At 32.1% G+C, this 16,574-nt stretch overlaps 1 long non-coding RNA gene across 1 annotated transcript in view; it reads right to left on the reverse strand.

The window, feature by feature from the left end:
- Positions 1-587: 587 nt before the first annotated feature.
- The window catches only part of LOC306658697, a 284,777-nt gene continuing 268,790 nt past the window's right edge, over positions 588-16,574 (reverse strand). The window contains exon 4 of the long non-coding RNA XR_013763125.1: positions 588-2,499. This is a non-coding gene — a long non-coding RNA (uncharacterized lncRNA). The remainder of the gene's footprint in view (positions 2,500-16,574) is intronic.

Consider the following 16,574-nt stretch of genomic DNA (forward strand, 5'->3'; position numbering starts at 1 on the left):
CTGAAAAGAATCCATCCCGATTTTAGTTAAATCAAAGGATTGCAAAATTCTTACATATATTAAGTAATAAAGCTTGTTTTAAAACTTCATTTTGCCTAAATTTCTTGCTTTCATATAACACAAACACAATTACACTTTTTAAGGTACAATCCACCTATTTAATGACACCTATGACAATGACAATTTGTGAACCAGAATTTGGTCCAGATCAAGCCTTAATTGTTGGTATAAATATTCCTAATTCCTTCAGTAGTTTTGAAATTAAATGGTTTTCATGACTTTTATCATTCTTTTTCACTTTTTCTGTGCTGATCATAGATCACAGGTACATGTGTTTTGTGACATTTAATTCACTAAAATTGAACAAAACAGAGTTTCATTTTAAAAGTGTTTTGGAAATTACCCTTCTGCGAAGTATAGCATGATAGGTTATGCAGCCAGGATATAAGACAGTTGTACATAACTGTATGTGTGTGTATACACACACACACACACACACACACACACACACACACACACAATGTATACATAAATATATGTGTGTGTGTGTGTGTGTGTGTGTGTATATATATATATATAAAACTTCATTCACTATTAAATATTATGACTCAAGGATATAGATTCTGTTCAAAATAAACCTTAACTCACATTATCTACATCAGATATGAATAATATACAAAAACACATCAAAAATCAAATAAAAATAAGCAGTTCACTCTCTAAAATCAATTCTTGTTAATTCCACATAGATTAATCTTAACTTTTATTGGTTTGCATCACAGAACTGTAACTCCTCAGGCAGCAGACTCTGTAAAATCATCTTTGTATCAGCTCTTGGATTGCCCACACTAATTTGCTCACATACTATCAGAGAAGGATTTTAAGTTTGTATTTTGACTTAGCCAAGTCTTTTATAAACTCTGTTACCAAACTATTGCCTGTTCCAACTCCTTTCCTTTTTTAGAAAATTTTTAAAAATATTAATTTTTTTAAAAATATTAAAAGAAAATGAATAAGCTTATAATCTTATCAGTAGCTATACTTTTAGCTACTCAGAAAAGATATTTTAACAATATTACCTACCTCTGTAAGTCAGTTATCACATAGCCAAGCATTTTATAAAAACTTGCCTGCTGATAGTTTTAAAACTAAATTATAATTCATTACTGAGCTGCAATTATGCATTAAAATCATAGTCCAATGAAGTGAGAGAAGGAATTAAAAGGGAAATTTGTGGAAAGTATGTCACAGGTAGGGTATATGATTTGACAAGGGTCAGACACTAGGGCTAAGAAATGGCAGAACTGAAATTCAATCCAAATTTAATTAGTCCCAAAGTACATATTCTTTTACTGATGCCTAGTTATAAAGATTTGGAATCTTAACAGCTGTGAGAAAAATAAATATTCAAAAAAATCAAATTTGAATTTTATCAAACAGAAGACATCTATCTATCTATTAATCTAGAAGAAAGGCAGGAAGCAGAGGGTGATGGGAATGATTTGGCTGCTGTGCAATGAGCAATTTCTGACAATTCCCAGGCTACTTTTAAACCACAGTAAACGGAAAGAAAAACCAAGGGTAAATTGATGCATTCAGAGAGATGTAGTTTCACCTCAACTGATTCCATAGACTCTCTAGGAATAAACAATTAATAAAAAATACAAAATTAGGGAAATCTGAATTCTTAACTTGATAGTTAATGATATTAAGGAACTGTTGATAATGCTTTAAAGTTTCTATAATATTGAATTTCCTTTTTAAGAAAAGATTATATATATTTTTGAGATATTGAAGTACTTACTGCAAAATTATATGACTTTTGGAAGTTTCCTTAAAATAATTTGTGTGGGTCCATAGGACGTTAATAGGTGGGATCTCCATAAAATCGGATTGACAGAGGTAATGGGTATTTAAAATGACTGCACGTCACACTGTTGACATTTTGGGTATTTCAAAATTTCTATAATAAAAAGACGATGATTTTTGGAAGTGCCTTTGTATGTTGAAGCATTAAAAAGCTATTTTTGTATTTATTTCTAAAAATACATGTCAGTATCATGATCTAATATGAGGCCATCATGTTACAGACAACATTTATAATTTTTTAAAGAGATCTGTTGTTACTTAAGTTTCATTGTGTTTCTATCTATGACATTCCTTACTGTTTTGGTAACACATAATCAGAAGTAAAAAAGCAATTTCAAAACCAGTTTTAAACAACAAGAACATTTCCATTAATAAGAATTTTATATCACAGACATGAAGTCACTTTTTTTTTTTTGGTGTGGTGGCAGTGTCAGATATTCTGTCTGCATTTGCTATTATTAGAATGAATGTCAACACAGAGGAAAGGATGTTCATGCTGTCACAGGGAGTATACTTAGACTACATCTGAACATTATTTTTCAGGAAGAAGTGTTCAATGATTTGATCACTTGTCAGAAGCGTCTCACTGAAAGATCTTGCAGAGTCTGTAGGTTTCTTTTCTGTTTTAATCTGAAAAACAATGAACAAAAGCCCCAATCTTTAGCATGGCATATTGAAATCCAAGTGTTTTGTAGAAATCTTTCTGAATAGTGGGACCTACATAAAATTTACTTTACCTTTTTTTTACTTACATCACCTCCAATATTAATTTTGTAATTTTTGCATTACTCTCAGCCTTAATCTAACTTGACTGGATTTAGGGAGACATGGAAGGAGTTGTTATATAATGGTAAGATAAGAAAGTTTAAAAAGAGTTCTGCAACCAAGTTATAGTGTAGATGATACTGATGAATATGTTGTGGGGAATATATTTTAGGAAGATGGAACCCACAGTGGTATATCTATATTTCTCCTAATATTGCCTTCTGTCATTGATTGAGTCATACAATAGCTGAAAGTGAAGCTTCAAAAAGCATTGCTTCTCAAAAAGATGCAATAGTATGATAAGTGCTTCCACCTCGGGGAAATGTTGGGTAAACGAATGTGAAATTCCCTTGAGTACTCAGGAGTAAGGCACACAAAAAAGTCCACATACAGTGTATATTATAATCCGGCTGCATAGAAACATACGTGTGTGTGCATGAAGGTTTACTTATGTACACATAAAGATAAGACAGAAAATTCATTTTTAATATTCTGTAAAATTCATTGCTGTCTTGCACTCTCAATTTTACAAATAAATATTTCATAAATATATTCTATGCTGTGTTCTTCATCTTCAGATGTGCGGTTTTTAAAAAATCTGGAGGAGAAGAATGTATGTATATTTGCATAGAAATATCAGTCTTCAGCAAGTAATGATTGGAGATCATGCTCCTCCTCTTTTAACACCACAGAGTTTCAAACATGTATGTTGAAGCATAATGTTTAGATATATTTTCCTACATTCCATTGATCCAATTATGTGAAAATTTATATGCTAGAATTGTTTTGAGTATAAGACATAAAAAGTTAATCATAAATCATAAATCATTTTATAAAGCACGAGTTTGGAAATGGTTATAGCTACAATAAATTGCATACTTATAGGAGCTGGGGTTGTGGCTCAGTGGTAGAGCACTTGCCTGGCATGTGTGAGGCACTAGGTTCAATTCTCAGCACCATGTATAAATAAATATAATAAAGGTCCATTGACAACTGAAAGTATGTTTTTAAAAATGCATATTTACCGATTCAAAAATATGAGATTTTTCTTACTACAGACCAAAATGTAGACATAAAATATATCTTTTTCTCTCCAAATCTACTGTCCCTGTAGCCTATCTTTTCTTGGTTTTATTTAACTTTTCCTCCTGTTGTAGAAATATTTCATTCCAATTAGTTCTGTATCTTCATTGTCTCCCTACACAAAATTAACTTAAATAAGTTAATATACAGGAAACTTTCTCACACTGATGTATAAATCATTGACAAAAACTTCCCTAGGGAATTTGAATACAGAATGGATAAAATATTTAAGTTTCCTGTGCTGGACCAGTGGCTAGAGGATCCTAGGTATGACTAGAGTTTAATATTGATTTGGAGTGAACTAAATTGAAATAGGGGCAAAAAGTAACACTGTTTGAAATTATGCAAAATGAAGTTGGATTGCTTAATCGTGTGTTTAGGAAATTTAGAAGACAGGATGCTTTGAAATTCTGAAAGAATTTTTTTGAACCTCCAATTATATTTCCAAAAAGTCTAACCAACTAATTAAATAATTTTCAAAACTATAAGGCTGGAAAAAACATATTCACTCCATAACTTTTCTTACCAAAATATAATTTTGACTCATGTCTCAGAGAAGACTCTTGGAGGTGGTAGCATTCTCACCAAGATTTATGGGTGAAACGTTAGTAAGCAATGACTATCTGGCTTCCCTGTGTGCAAACACTATTGTCTTGACCTTTATTCACCCACATAGAATTCTATTCTACAATATTTACCCCTGTGTGTCTTTGTCTGCATGGGAAGTGTATGTGGCACTTCATACCCGCCTCTGACTCATTGTTATTAAAGTGGCAGGAAAAAAAACTCTTACCAGTAAAATGAAAATAAAATGTCCATCATACCAGGAGTCTCCCTCACTTGCTTTTCAAACAGATTGTGCTGTATTTAAAACCCCAAACTTCACACTTTCAATATGCATACTTTAATGGAAAGAGTGGCTTTTGCAGAAGTGGGGGACAGTAGGTGAATTCATGCTGAATTGGGATATTTATGACAAGCAAATTTGCATGATCTAGATATCCACAGGGGAAAAAACAAAACAAAAAATAGCTTCAGAAATTCTTTAGATCAGAGCAGTTGGGGCTTTATTTATGCAGTAAAAATCAAACCAAGCAAACCAAACTAAACAAAAAAAAGTCATTATGTCAAAAACCATAGCCAGGGATTGAAGCCAGGACCTAGGCACAGGGAATAAGGCAGTTGCTTTCTCAGATAAGCATTCTCTGTGTATCAACTTGTCCAATTTGTGAAAGTAAAGAAATAAATGGAAGTTTACTTCTTTCTTTTCAGATTACATTTCCATATTTTCTGGCAGCAATAATTATTTATCACTGTTTTGTAATCCACTGATATTTGTAGCTATTTTATACTAACTTGGATTGAAATGCTATCATGTCAGTACCTAATGTAATTAGCATTTTTATTTCGGCCATTTACTGATACAATCATTACCATTGCTTCATGCCACTTCTGTATAAATACAGACACCTTCATGATTTTTAAAGTATAAAATCAACATTCAAATAGGATTCTCTTTATTTAAATAGACTTATTAGAAATTTAAAGCAGATGAAGATGGTTTCAATGAAATGAATAAATAATTAAGGCAAATCTCTATACTTGTCAGAAACTCCATATTAAGAATCAGGTGAGGGGAGACAGTCTTCTGACAGAGCTGTCATTTTTTTTAGTTAAAGGTAATGTTAATTTTTTAAAAAATCTTGATGTTCTTTTCAAGTTTACTTGATCAAACCAAAAGCCCCCCATAAAAGCTGCCAGATAACTTACATAGGTAATAATCAGAACCTTTAATCACACATAAAAAGAGCCATTCAGTTCTATGTATTGCAAAAATCATCAGCTGGTTGGGAAGGCAGATTTTTGTACTTCAAGCAGTTTTAATCATTGATCAGGTTGTGAAATAAAATAACAGATTGCATTTTACAAACTGGTCACTAGCAATGCCTCGTCAGCAGACCTAGACAATAATCCCTGAGTGTTGTAGGACCGCAGCCGTTAATAACCTGGCTTGTTAGTTGAAAGCTGGCAAAGTCTCAAGCATTTAAGAGGATTACTGCTATAAACCATATTAATTTTTTTTCTTAACATTCAAGTCCATGGTGATGAAGAGCTTCTGTAATAGACATAGTGAAGTCAAACACAACAGAAACCAGTGCAATTCCTTCTTGGTTAGTGATGGATTTTACAAGAGGAAAATAAAAGGCTTCATGATACTAAATTGGAATGTTAATTTTTGATGAAATAATTTTAATTGCAAATCCTGAAAAATAAAATGAAGACATTATTTTAGAGAAGGCTGCCAAAAGGATTTATTTTTATTAAGACTTATTCAGATTTTTTAAAATTGGTTTCTTTCGTTCCCATAGAAAGAATTAAGCAAAAAGCTCAATAAAATCAAAGCTTCCAACTTTGACCTTAAAGAAATATATGGATCTCATATCACATGCAACAGAATGTGAGAGTTAAATGCTGTGCTAGACTGCCTGGGTTTGAATCTGGTTTCATCCTCTTGGGCTTCTGACAAGGTTTTCAATAAATTATAAAATCTCTCTAACTCAGTTTTCTCACCTATGAAATGGAGTAATAATAGCACCTAACTCTGAGAATTTAAATCAAAGATAAACTATATAAGATTTATGATGTGTTGATATGGCTGACAGAATACAAATCTAAATTAGAAAATATTTACTCAGTCAAAAGTATTCAAACTACTGGTGTTTGCAGATATAAAGAAAATTTGAATATAGAAACCTCTGAAAATTCTTATAAATACCTGTAAATATTAGCATAACCTACCAAAAATTTTATGCGAATTTTATCAGTCAGAATTTTTGAGGAAGGGTTTTCAGCTAATTTTAAAGTTACTGAGAACAATATATTCTGTACCCAACATTAAGGCTTTGCTGAAGAGAACATTATTCTTTGAAAATTCAAGCTCTTATGGAACAGAATGACATTGATTCTTTCATAGTCTTTTTTTTTTTTTTTTTTTTTTTTTTGCTTGCAGTACTGGGGATCGAACTCAGGGCCTTGTGCTTCTGAGGCAAGCACTCTACCAGCTGAGCTATCTCCCCAGCCCAACATTGATTCTTGAGCATAAATATGCCTAGGAAACAGAGCAGCAACTTGTTAAATATGTATTTGTGGAGACTATAATCCAGTCGTAACATGATGGAGTCCGCAAATCTTCATTATAACAGGTCACAGAAAACTTTGAAGGTTCTCTTGTGAAAATATTTTGAGAAACACACACACACATTCTCTCTCTCTCTCCTCTCTCTCTCTCTCTCTCTCTCTCTCCCCTTCTCTCTCTCTCTTAGTTGATAATATTTCTGGTAATTTAAATCACAACCACATTATTTTTAGACTTGATGAAAGGAGAGCTAAGAGGAGATTAAATATTTAACTAAAGATATGCCAAGAGAAGAACCAATATATTCTACCAAAGGTAATGAAAATCTCAAACCTTATAAATCATGCTACCTTAGCTGTTAGCTGTTTATACTTTTGTACAGTATTTAGATGAGGTCATTTTAATTGAGCATGCTGCACCGTCATTTTAAAATTGTCACATTTAATTCAAATAATATTTCTTTTTTACTTAGAACTGATATACTTTAATGGAAAGTATTAGAAAGAGTTAAGGAAATGCTTAAATCTTAGAGTTACTCCACAATTCAATGGAATAAAATCAATAAGCTATTAAAGGGGTCAGAAGATAGAGAATGGAAGAGATCACATGCGATGGAGCACAGAAATTTATACTGTTTTATTCATATTTTTTAAGAAGTTAATTTGTTCTAACAGTACTTTTAACCAAATTTTGAATGTATTTAGAAGAGAATCTAAACAGTATTTAATAAATTCAATAATCAAATGCCAGTAAGACTGAGTTGGTGTATTTGACAAATACACCAAGAATAAGGAAGCTCAGATTCCACGTTCTCTGAAACAAGTTACTCAATGACCTCACTAAAGTCATCTTAGCTCTTTAAAGATATTTCCCAGATAATACAAAGAAAGGTTCTTATCACCTTTGTAATTCTTAGTGTCCAAATTATTTGTGTTACCTGCCCTTGATCCATAGCAATAGCTGTGATCAATTCTGTAATCATGATGAGCCAGTTTCTGTAGTTCTATTTTATATCATGCTCAATGTAATCAGTTTGTCAAAATTTAAATAAAATCTATTGACATGTATTTAGTGCTTGCTCTGCCTAGATGTGCTCTCCAGTATTGCAGTTCATTTTTACAGCTTTAAGAAATGATTTTTGTTATCTGTCCTTTTTTTTTTTTAGATGACATGAATAAGTCATTTGTTCAGGGTTATATATGTCATAATTGAGAGTCTAGGTCTCAATTCCAGGTCTGACCAAATTCTTCTGTAACTACAAGACTGAGAACCAATATATTATATTCTAATCATCACCTTGGAATTAAAAGTAAGCAACATGGTCTTACTAACAAATTTCATGTCAATCTTTTGAAATAATGGGAATTACAGTTGAGCTCTCTCAACTGTAATTTATCTAAATCTCAATTTATCTAAATACACTAGTTTAAGAAATTTTCTTTACAATCTTTTGCTCTAACCCACATCTCCAGTGTCAACTTCAGAGGCACTCCAATGTACACCTAGTGTTTCAGGAACACAGAATTGTTCATCAGTCCACGAATACCAATGTGCCTTTGATGATTTTTTTCCCCGAGGATAGGAGACATTCTCTATGCACAGAATTTTTAACCTGCTTTTCACATCAGCACCACCAAACTTTACCTTCCAAGTCATCAGTTTCTTTTAGACCAAATTTAGATTCCATTTCAGATAAGTGACTACTCAACTTTGAGTTCCTTCTTTTTTTTTTTTTTAAGCTCTCCCCTTTGCTTTCATAGCACTTGGTTCATAGCACTGCCCCCTCCTTTTACCACTGTTTTATAATTAATATTTTAAGGTACTTACTCAATAGATTTTGACTAACCTTAGGACAGCTATTGTCTTTTACATACAATCAATTAGCATGCTTCCTAACACAAAGACCATTTTCAAGAGGGGTTGGAATAAATAAATAACTAATAACTATTTATAAAATAGTTAAAACTCCTTTCATATTTAAAGTATAATTATTTTGTAATTGTTATAATTGTGTAATTATTTGTGATAGTGAATCAACTTTCCTTCAATTTTGTGATTTCTAAATAATGTTCAGATTACATTCTACCAAAAACATCTTAAAAATTTAAAAAAATGAATTTGTGATTATATGGTTATCCAGTGTTAGTATCTTTTTTGGCGGGGCAGGGTACTGGAGATTGAACTCAGGGGCATTCGATCATTAAGCCAGATCCCCAGCCCTATTTTGTATTTTATTTAGAGACTGGGTCTCACTAAGTTGCTTAGTGCCTTGCTCTTGCTGAGGCTGACTTTGAATTCTTGATCCTCCTACCTCAGCCTCCAGAGCTGCTGGGATTATAGGCATGGCCACCATGCCCAGCTCAGTGTTAGTGACTTTTTAAACTTTGTTGGATATACCCAGCACTCAGGTCTAATTTTCTAAACACCATTATCTACTAAAAGAAACTAGAGTTCCTTGAAGAAATAGTTTTGATTATAGGATTGGAACGTTATAGGGAATATATAGCATAAGCCTAGAGCAGCTTTCTTGCTGGAAAGCAAGAATGGCTGAAGATAAGCAAGAGAAAGAAATAGAAAAAGCATGAGAGTATGTCAAAGGGACACAGGAATGAACCCAAGGTATGAGGACAAAGATACTACAATTTCAGCATCAAAGTAACTAGACTGGAACAGCATAAATCAAAGTATGACATAAATATACACAATTTTATGCTACTACAAATGTGATTGAATAAAATATGTGGAAGGAAGACAAATCTCCCAAGCAGACATAGTTTAAATAATACATATAGATTCTTTTCCTAATGAGGAAATGGAACTTAGTGACTCATCCAAAGAATAGAGTAGGAAAAAGGAAAAATACCTACATTTGCACTGGAGAAACAACTTGGCAGACACCACCTTAACCAGGTACCAAGGTTTATATCATCAGGGTAATCTATGCTGATGTCATGTACTGCCTGACATGTCTCTAGGAGAAGCAAACTTCACAGCATTTGTGTTATTCAGCTTTTTTTCATCTCTGTGATCAAAAAACTTGAAAATAACAATATAGAGGAGGAAAATTTATTTTGGTTCATGCTTTCAAAGGTCTCTGTCCATAGATGGCTGACTCTATGGACCTGGGTCCAAGGTGAGGCAAAACATCATGAAGGAAGGACATGATGGAGGAAAGCAACTCAGTGCATTGGAACGAGGAAGCAGAGAGAGAATACTCTTCTCAGAGACAAAATATGAACTCCAGAGGTACTCTGCCAGTGAACTGCTTCCTCCAGCCACACCTTACCTGCCCACAGTTACCAGTTAATGCATCCATCATTTAAACACTAATTAGGTTACATCTCTCATAATTTAATCATTTCTTCTCCGAACATTTTTGCATTGTCTCAAACATAAACTTTCAGGGGATACATCATATCTAAACCATAACAGCATTCTTATCCCCAAATCTCACAATGCCAGGCTAATCAGGAGAAATCAACAGCTCCACTTAATTTGAGGGAAATTCTTTCAAACGTTGACCAGTGCTTTTTAAAACTGCCAAGATTTTGAGAAACTCGGAAATACAGAAATGTTCTTACAGACTAGAGAGGACTTATGATGCTCTACAATGTTGTTTTCTTGCATGAATTAAGAAGATTATCATTAACAGAAGACTTTGAAATTTGAATAAAGCCTGTAGTTTACTCAGAAGAAGAAAATTGATTGTGGATAATTTTCCTGCTTAGTTTCCTCTTTAATTTTTTTCTGTACACAAAAATTAAAGTAAGAGGACATTTAAGGAAGTAACAATTTCATCAAAAGTTGTCACCACAATTGACCCATTGTCCTATCTAGATCAGGCACTGTTCCTCCCATTACTTAAGAAGTACAGATAATACCTGGTGTTCAGAAAAATCACAATGGCCTATAAATTGAAACTATCAGTTGTTTCACATGAAAACTCCTTTGGAGAAAGCTCAGATAAATATAGTTTGCAAAAGTTAATTAAGGCCTTATTTTCTTCTTGCTTTCCTAAGTCTTTCCAAGCCCAAGATTCACTAATAATAAAAAGGGAAGTTTTGACTCCTAAGAAAGTGGCAGCATTCCTAATATTCTGTATCCTAAAGGATGATGTAAATGTTGCTCTGGATAGAGTTTTATTTCAGTCATTGATCTCACATTTAAGATTTAAGTTAATGAGAAAACTCTCATTAAGAGTTTGGTATGTGTGTGAACACCTACATAGTAGTGTATGACTCCTAAATCATATTATTGTGTACTTTTTAAAACTTCTGAGCAGGTACAATATTTTCTTTAGGATAGTCAAAGAACAGGGGTCACTCTGTATAGGGATATTCATAACCACATTACAGTGATTTCTGTGCAAAATATAGGAATATTCATAACTACATATATGTGATTTCTGGGCAAAATCCTACTCATGGTGATTGAAGTACTATGGTATTTTATTTGTTAAGCTAAGCAATAATAATAATCAACTAAACTACGAAGTAGTTACTTGTAAATTAAATTTAAGTTAAAATATATGATGTGGTGATTTTCTAATATTTAAAATTAATATATTTTTCTTGATGATTTTAAAAGACAAAATACACATATAGGAAAAAGAACTTTTTGGAAAATTTCCACTTTGCTTTAATTATTATGAAATGATTAGACTGAATATTTCTTATGAAAATGTGCCATAAATAATAGATTGCTAAGTGGAAAACTGTGTTTTTGAGTAAATTTATTTTTGGCATATAAAGATAATATTATACAAAGTTTCTTTAATACATAATTTGTAATTAATATTTACTTTTTAAAAGAGTCTTAATTATTTCCCCTGAAATCTCCCTAATGTTGGTGGAATCTAGTATACCCACTAAACTTTTTTTATATCAACATTTAATAAACTAGACAAATGCACGAACATAGTAGAATCTATTATTGTTATTCAACCTATTTTAAGCAATTTCAATGGCAAGTTGTTCACTAAATTTTGAGTCAGCCAGTTCAATTTTTTGTGTATCTCTGAATGTTCAAGATTTCTTCTCTGTATTGCTTAAGCACTGCCATCTGTACTAGGCCTTCTTCTGTAATACACATACATTTAGATACTTATAAAAAATATTATAAAGAATGATTATAAATTTGTGAAAGTGCTTGTCCACAATCTATTATGTTTCCCAAATAAGAAAAATTGTTGATATATTTTTTCATATTTTAAAATCAATCTGCCTTTTTGACATTATATTTAATTTTTTCCCAGGTAATGTTTCTTACATTTTTATCTGTTTTCTTCCCTAACATATTGCTACTTGAAAAATATTTTTCTATGGGGTTATGCCGGGGTCCAGCCCTAGCAGGAGTTCATGGGTTCCACACTGGTAAACAGGATGCAGGAGACAGCGTCGGCGATGGATGGAGAATGAAAGACCCAGACTCGAGTTCTGGTGCAATCAATCCCACTTTATTCTGGGGAAGGCTGGATTTATATACATTTTTCTTCAGGCTATGATAATAGGCTTATGATTAATAAAATCAAAGAAGTTTCCAAAGCATAGGCAGAAATTGTTTTTACCGAAAGATTATGAGAAAGCAGTAACCTTACAGATTATCCTTACCTAATCACAATTATTTTAAGCATATCTAACTACGTCAATGAGCTAATACAATGTTTATTTCCTTAATATCTAAACTCTATATGACCTAAGACTATTCTTACTATTTTTGTGGTAAAGCAATAGACAATCTCACGTGACCATTTCTACTAGGTCCATCTGGTTAATATCTAAATTGCTGAATTAAGGGTTACAGGAGGGCAGCGGTCCCAATGGTTATTATGTACCAACGTTTATTATAGGGGTGACATATTCTTTGTAGGAAGGAAGGAATGTTGTGAAACCTTATTCTTTTACCTTACCACCACACATAAACAAAACCATCATCTGAATTAAACCACCCTGTAGGAGACAGGGGAGATCTATATATACCTTCTCTAAGGGCTTGCCTTTAGGGGGTACCAGGGCTTGCCATAGATAAAATAAGCTAGTCCATATCTAGTAGCTACTGTGGGAGATGCTTTGTGTTTAGAACTTGGGGAAACATTGTTATCTATAAATTTCTGTGCCCCAACAGGTTCTGCTGTGCCAGTAAATGCAGTGTTTGATTTTTAACATAATAAAAACATTCTCCTGTAGTGAGGTTAACATCACAGGGTTTCAACATGTGTTTTTGTCTCCATGATGTTTTTCTGGAAATTTGTTGAATTATTCCCATCACCTCTAGCAAGGTCCTCAGACTGAAGTGAGTAATATATTATTAGGAAAACTCCACAGAATAACATCCGAGCTAGGGAGGCATACATCTGGCTACAATCCTTTTAGGATGAGTCTCTGCAATCATCCTTCAGTGGAACTCTGTCAAGCACTGCAAGGAGAGCCAGGTGCCCCCGCAGGGTTATTTCTTCACTTTACCAATACATGCTTATTTCTGGCAATACAAAGTAGTAATAGAAATAGTCCGAAATTTGAAATCAGAGGTTTACCCTGTTAGTCCTGATTCTGTCACTTACCAACTATGTGGCTAGAGTGAGTTAATTACTTCACCAAATCTCTGTTTTTTTGGCAAACTATGAGTGAAAGTCAACTCAAAATAACACTATTTTTAAAGATTTTTTAATGATATATGTATAGTAATTTCAGTCTGTGTTCTTCTATATATGAGTATATATTGCATGGGAAACTCTAAAAGCAACATTCATTTCATTTATTTATCTTTACTGCAGAAAATTTGGAGACCTGCTTACTATTTCTTATATCAATGTTTTAAAGAGCGTAAGAATTGTGACAGTTTCCAAATTGTGGTCAAAGACTGTAATTTTCAATGGTTTGAAATTTCCCAGAATTCCTAATTGCTATATTTTGATCTCTTGATGGAACTTGCATCAATAATATTCTCAACTTAAGTATAATTTAGACCAGGTTGTTTGAGTCTTACTGGTAAATTCAAGTGGAGGAGTCTAATGTGAAATACATTTTCATGTCCCGTAACAAGTGTAGTGCCCTCCTCTGAGGATCCTCCATAAATTTTTGTCTGGAGAGATGACCACAAGATACTTTTCAGATGTCCTCATTTCCCAAAACTATTTAGTCTTGCATATATTCAGAAATACATGGCACTTTCAAAATGTTCTCATAATGCTAACATTTTTCTTCATTGTTAAGTAAAAAACAAGAACTATAACTGCTGTTTCTCTAAATTACTCCTAAGAATAAATAATGTCTATATAATGTCTATTAATCAATCTTTATTAATATCATTCTAAAAGAAATATTAATAAATGTAGTTTTCTTTCAACATCCAAAATCAAATCTATCACAGTATATTGATAAATATTCCATAAATGCACATTGTAAATACAATTGAAGTTCTTTTTCTTCAGAATCTAATTTAAGAATTTATTGATAACTCCATTTAAAATAATATTAAATACAACTGAAATCATAAACGATAAGTTTGAGTGTTGGTAAATATAGATTTATAATATAACCTTTCACTTCTCAGTTGGAGGTCAAATCCAATTTCATCCGTGGAATATGATATATTATACAGATAAAGTTTATCTTAAATTACAGTTCTTTACTGATTTAAGTACAATTGTTTCCCTTTTCTCCAGGGAATCAAGCATGTAAAAAAAGTTAACTCTATATCAATAAAAATGTTTCTTTGTAAGTCAATCTATGAAAAATCCTATAAGTGATATGCAATGACAGATTAATATGCAGTAGTTAAAAGAGTAAGATTACCTTGAGCCTGCAGGTCTGGAAAATAATTAAGTAATATATGGAAACATTCTGTTGAGGAATTCAAAGATTCAGTTAGGTCTGTGGATTAGCAATGACATCTTTACTACTAGTTTAAGTACAGGGAACCTAAATTCTCAGCCATCTGCTGTTTTGGATCTGTTTTCCAAGAATTGCTGACATGTTAGCTAACAGATTTAGAAAATACATTCGGCTTGCATGACCCAGCATGTGACTGTATTCATATACCCCACTACAAAGCACCTTTAGAAAAAAATCAGGACACTGTAATGCGTATTAGATTACCTGTGAGAAAAATCACTGAAATAATATCACTTCAAACAGACTTTTCTTTATTTTTAAATATAATTTCAAAAAATGCAGATATAGGAATTCCAGAGATGATATTAGAGAGTTGTTTTTGATGTTTTTGAAGTGTGTTGAAGAGATGTCTTGTAGGTTTATAATTAATACAAAGCTAAATTTCCAGAGTCCTACTTTCTACAGAGTATTGTAGGATTCATTTTACTTATCTCTTTCAAAGCAGGTTGAAAGAGCCTGAGACAATTACTGGTGATATTTTTCATGAAAAATATAAAGAGGATGTTTTTGGCTAAGTTTTACACAATTGATATTATGAGACAAAAACAGTCCTTTTCATTAAGTTGAATATCCAGTCTTTAGTTATCTAAAGCAGACAACAGAATATGCTAATGCATAATGGTCAGTATTTTTGCTAAGTTAAATTGAATTAAGGAAGAGGATTAATAATTACTTTGAACTAATTTAGCATTAGAGTAAGTTCTTTGTATAAAACAACAACAGTAACAATTTTAAAAAAGCATTTATAACTCTGTACCTTCTTCATTTATCAGAGGGCCTAACAGGACTAAATTCTTTTTGAATTGGTAAATGAATTAGCAACATAACAAAGAATCATGCCTAGAGAGTTTTATTCAAAACAAGTTCTCTTTTTCCCACCCTATGTCCATTGACCTTTTTTCATTGCTTTATAATATGGCAGGTTATATTTTACTTGTTTGTTGAAATATGTATTTTATTGTATAGTATTCTGCTGGTTAAGGGAGTAAAAGTAGGAGATAGTGTTCTTAGTATTTCTATATGAAAGAGTATTAGGTAGGAAAAAAAAAGATGTGGTGTTGTTTATACTCTGTTATTTGTATTTTCCTGAAATGGAAATTATTTCTTTCTGCAGCTAGGAATAATAATTGCTTTGATAAACTTGGTGCTCAATAAATATTATCTATTAAAGATATCATTTGCATTTTTAGAGAAGAAAATTAAGATCTAAAGACTTTCGAGTACTATCTTATATTAGTATATTTTAAGTTTTTATACACTGCTCAATATTAATCATCTATTTAGTCATTATAATACCTCTGAAGGTCAATGTCACTCTCCCCAGTGTCCACACAGCCTCTAGCTATAGCTTATGGACTAGATGTCACTGGTTTTAAAATGCATTAGGGCCAAATGGGAGTTCTTAAAACTGCTGCTCCATATTGCTCTATTATGACACTTCATAAATAATAATGTATTTTACAGCTCTATAACATTATTACTCAGAAAGAAGACCCGTTTGGTTTTAATTTTAATTTTTAAAAGATTTATAAATATATAAAATACTTGACCTAGAAGAAACAAATGTACGTTTAATAAAAGTCATTTGCCTTTTCTGTATATCAATGTGCAGACTGTTCACTTACTATTTTTAAAAAACTCAAATATCAATGGGAAAAAAAGCATTTGTTAAAATTCTGTGTGCCAGAGACATATTAACTTAGTCACATTGAAAATATGAGGGAAGTAATCTGAACAACCTAACATTTATTTATGTTTAAGAAATATTTCTTGTAAAATACAACATGTGTTCATCATCAGAAAAATTTATTAAAATTGTGGATCTAATC

Source organism: Sciurus vulgaris, assembly GCF_902686455.1.
Source record: "Sciurus vulgaris genome assembly, chromosome: 4".
NCBI lineage: Eukaryota > Metazoa > Chordata > Mammalia > Rodentia > Sciuridae > Sciurus > Sciurus vulgaris.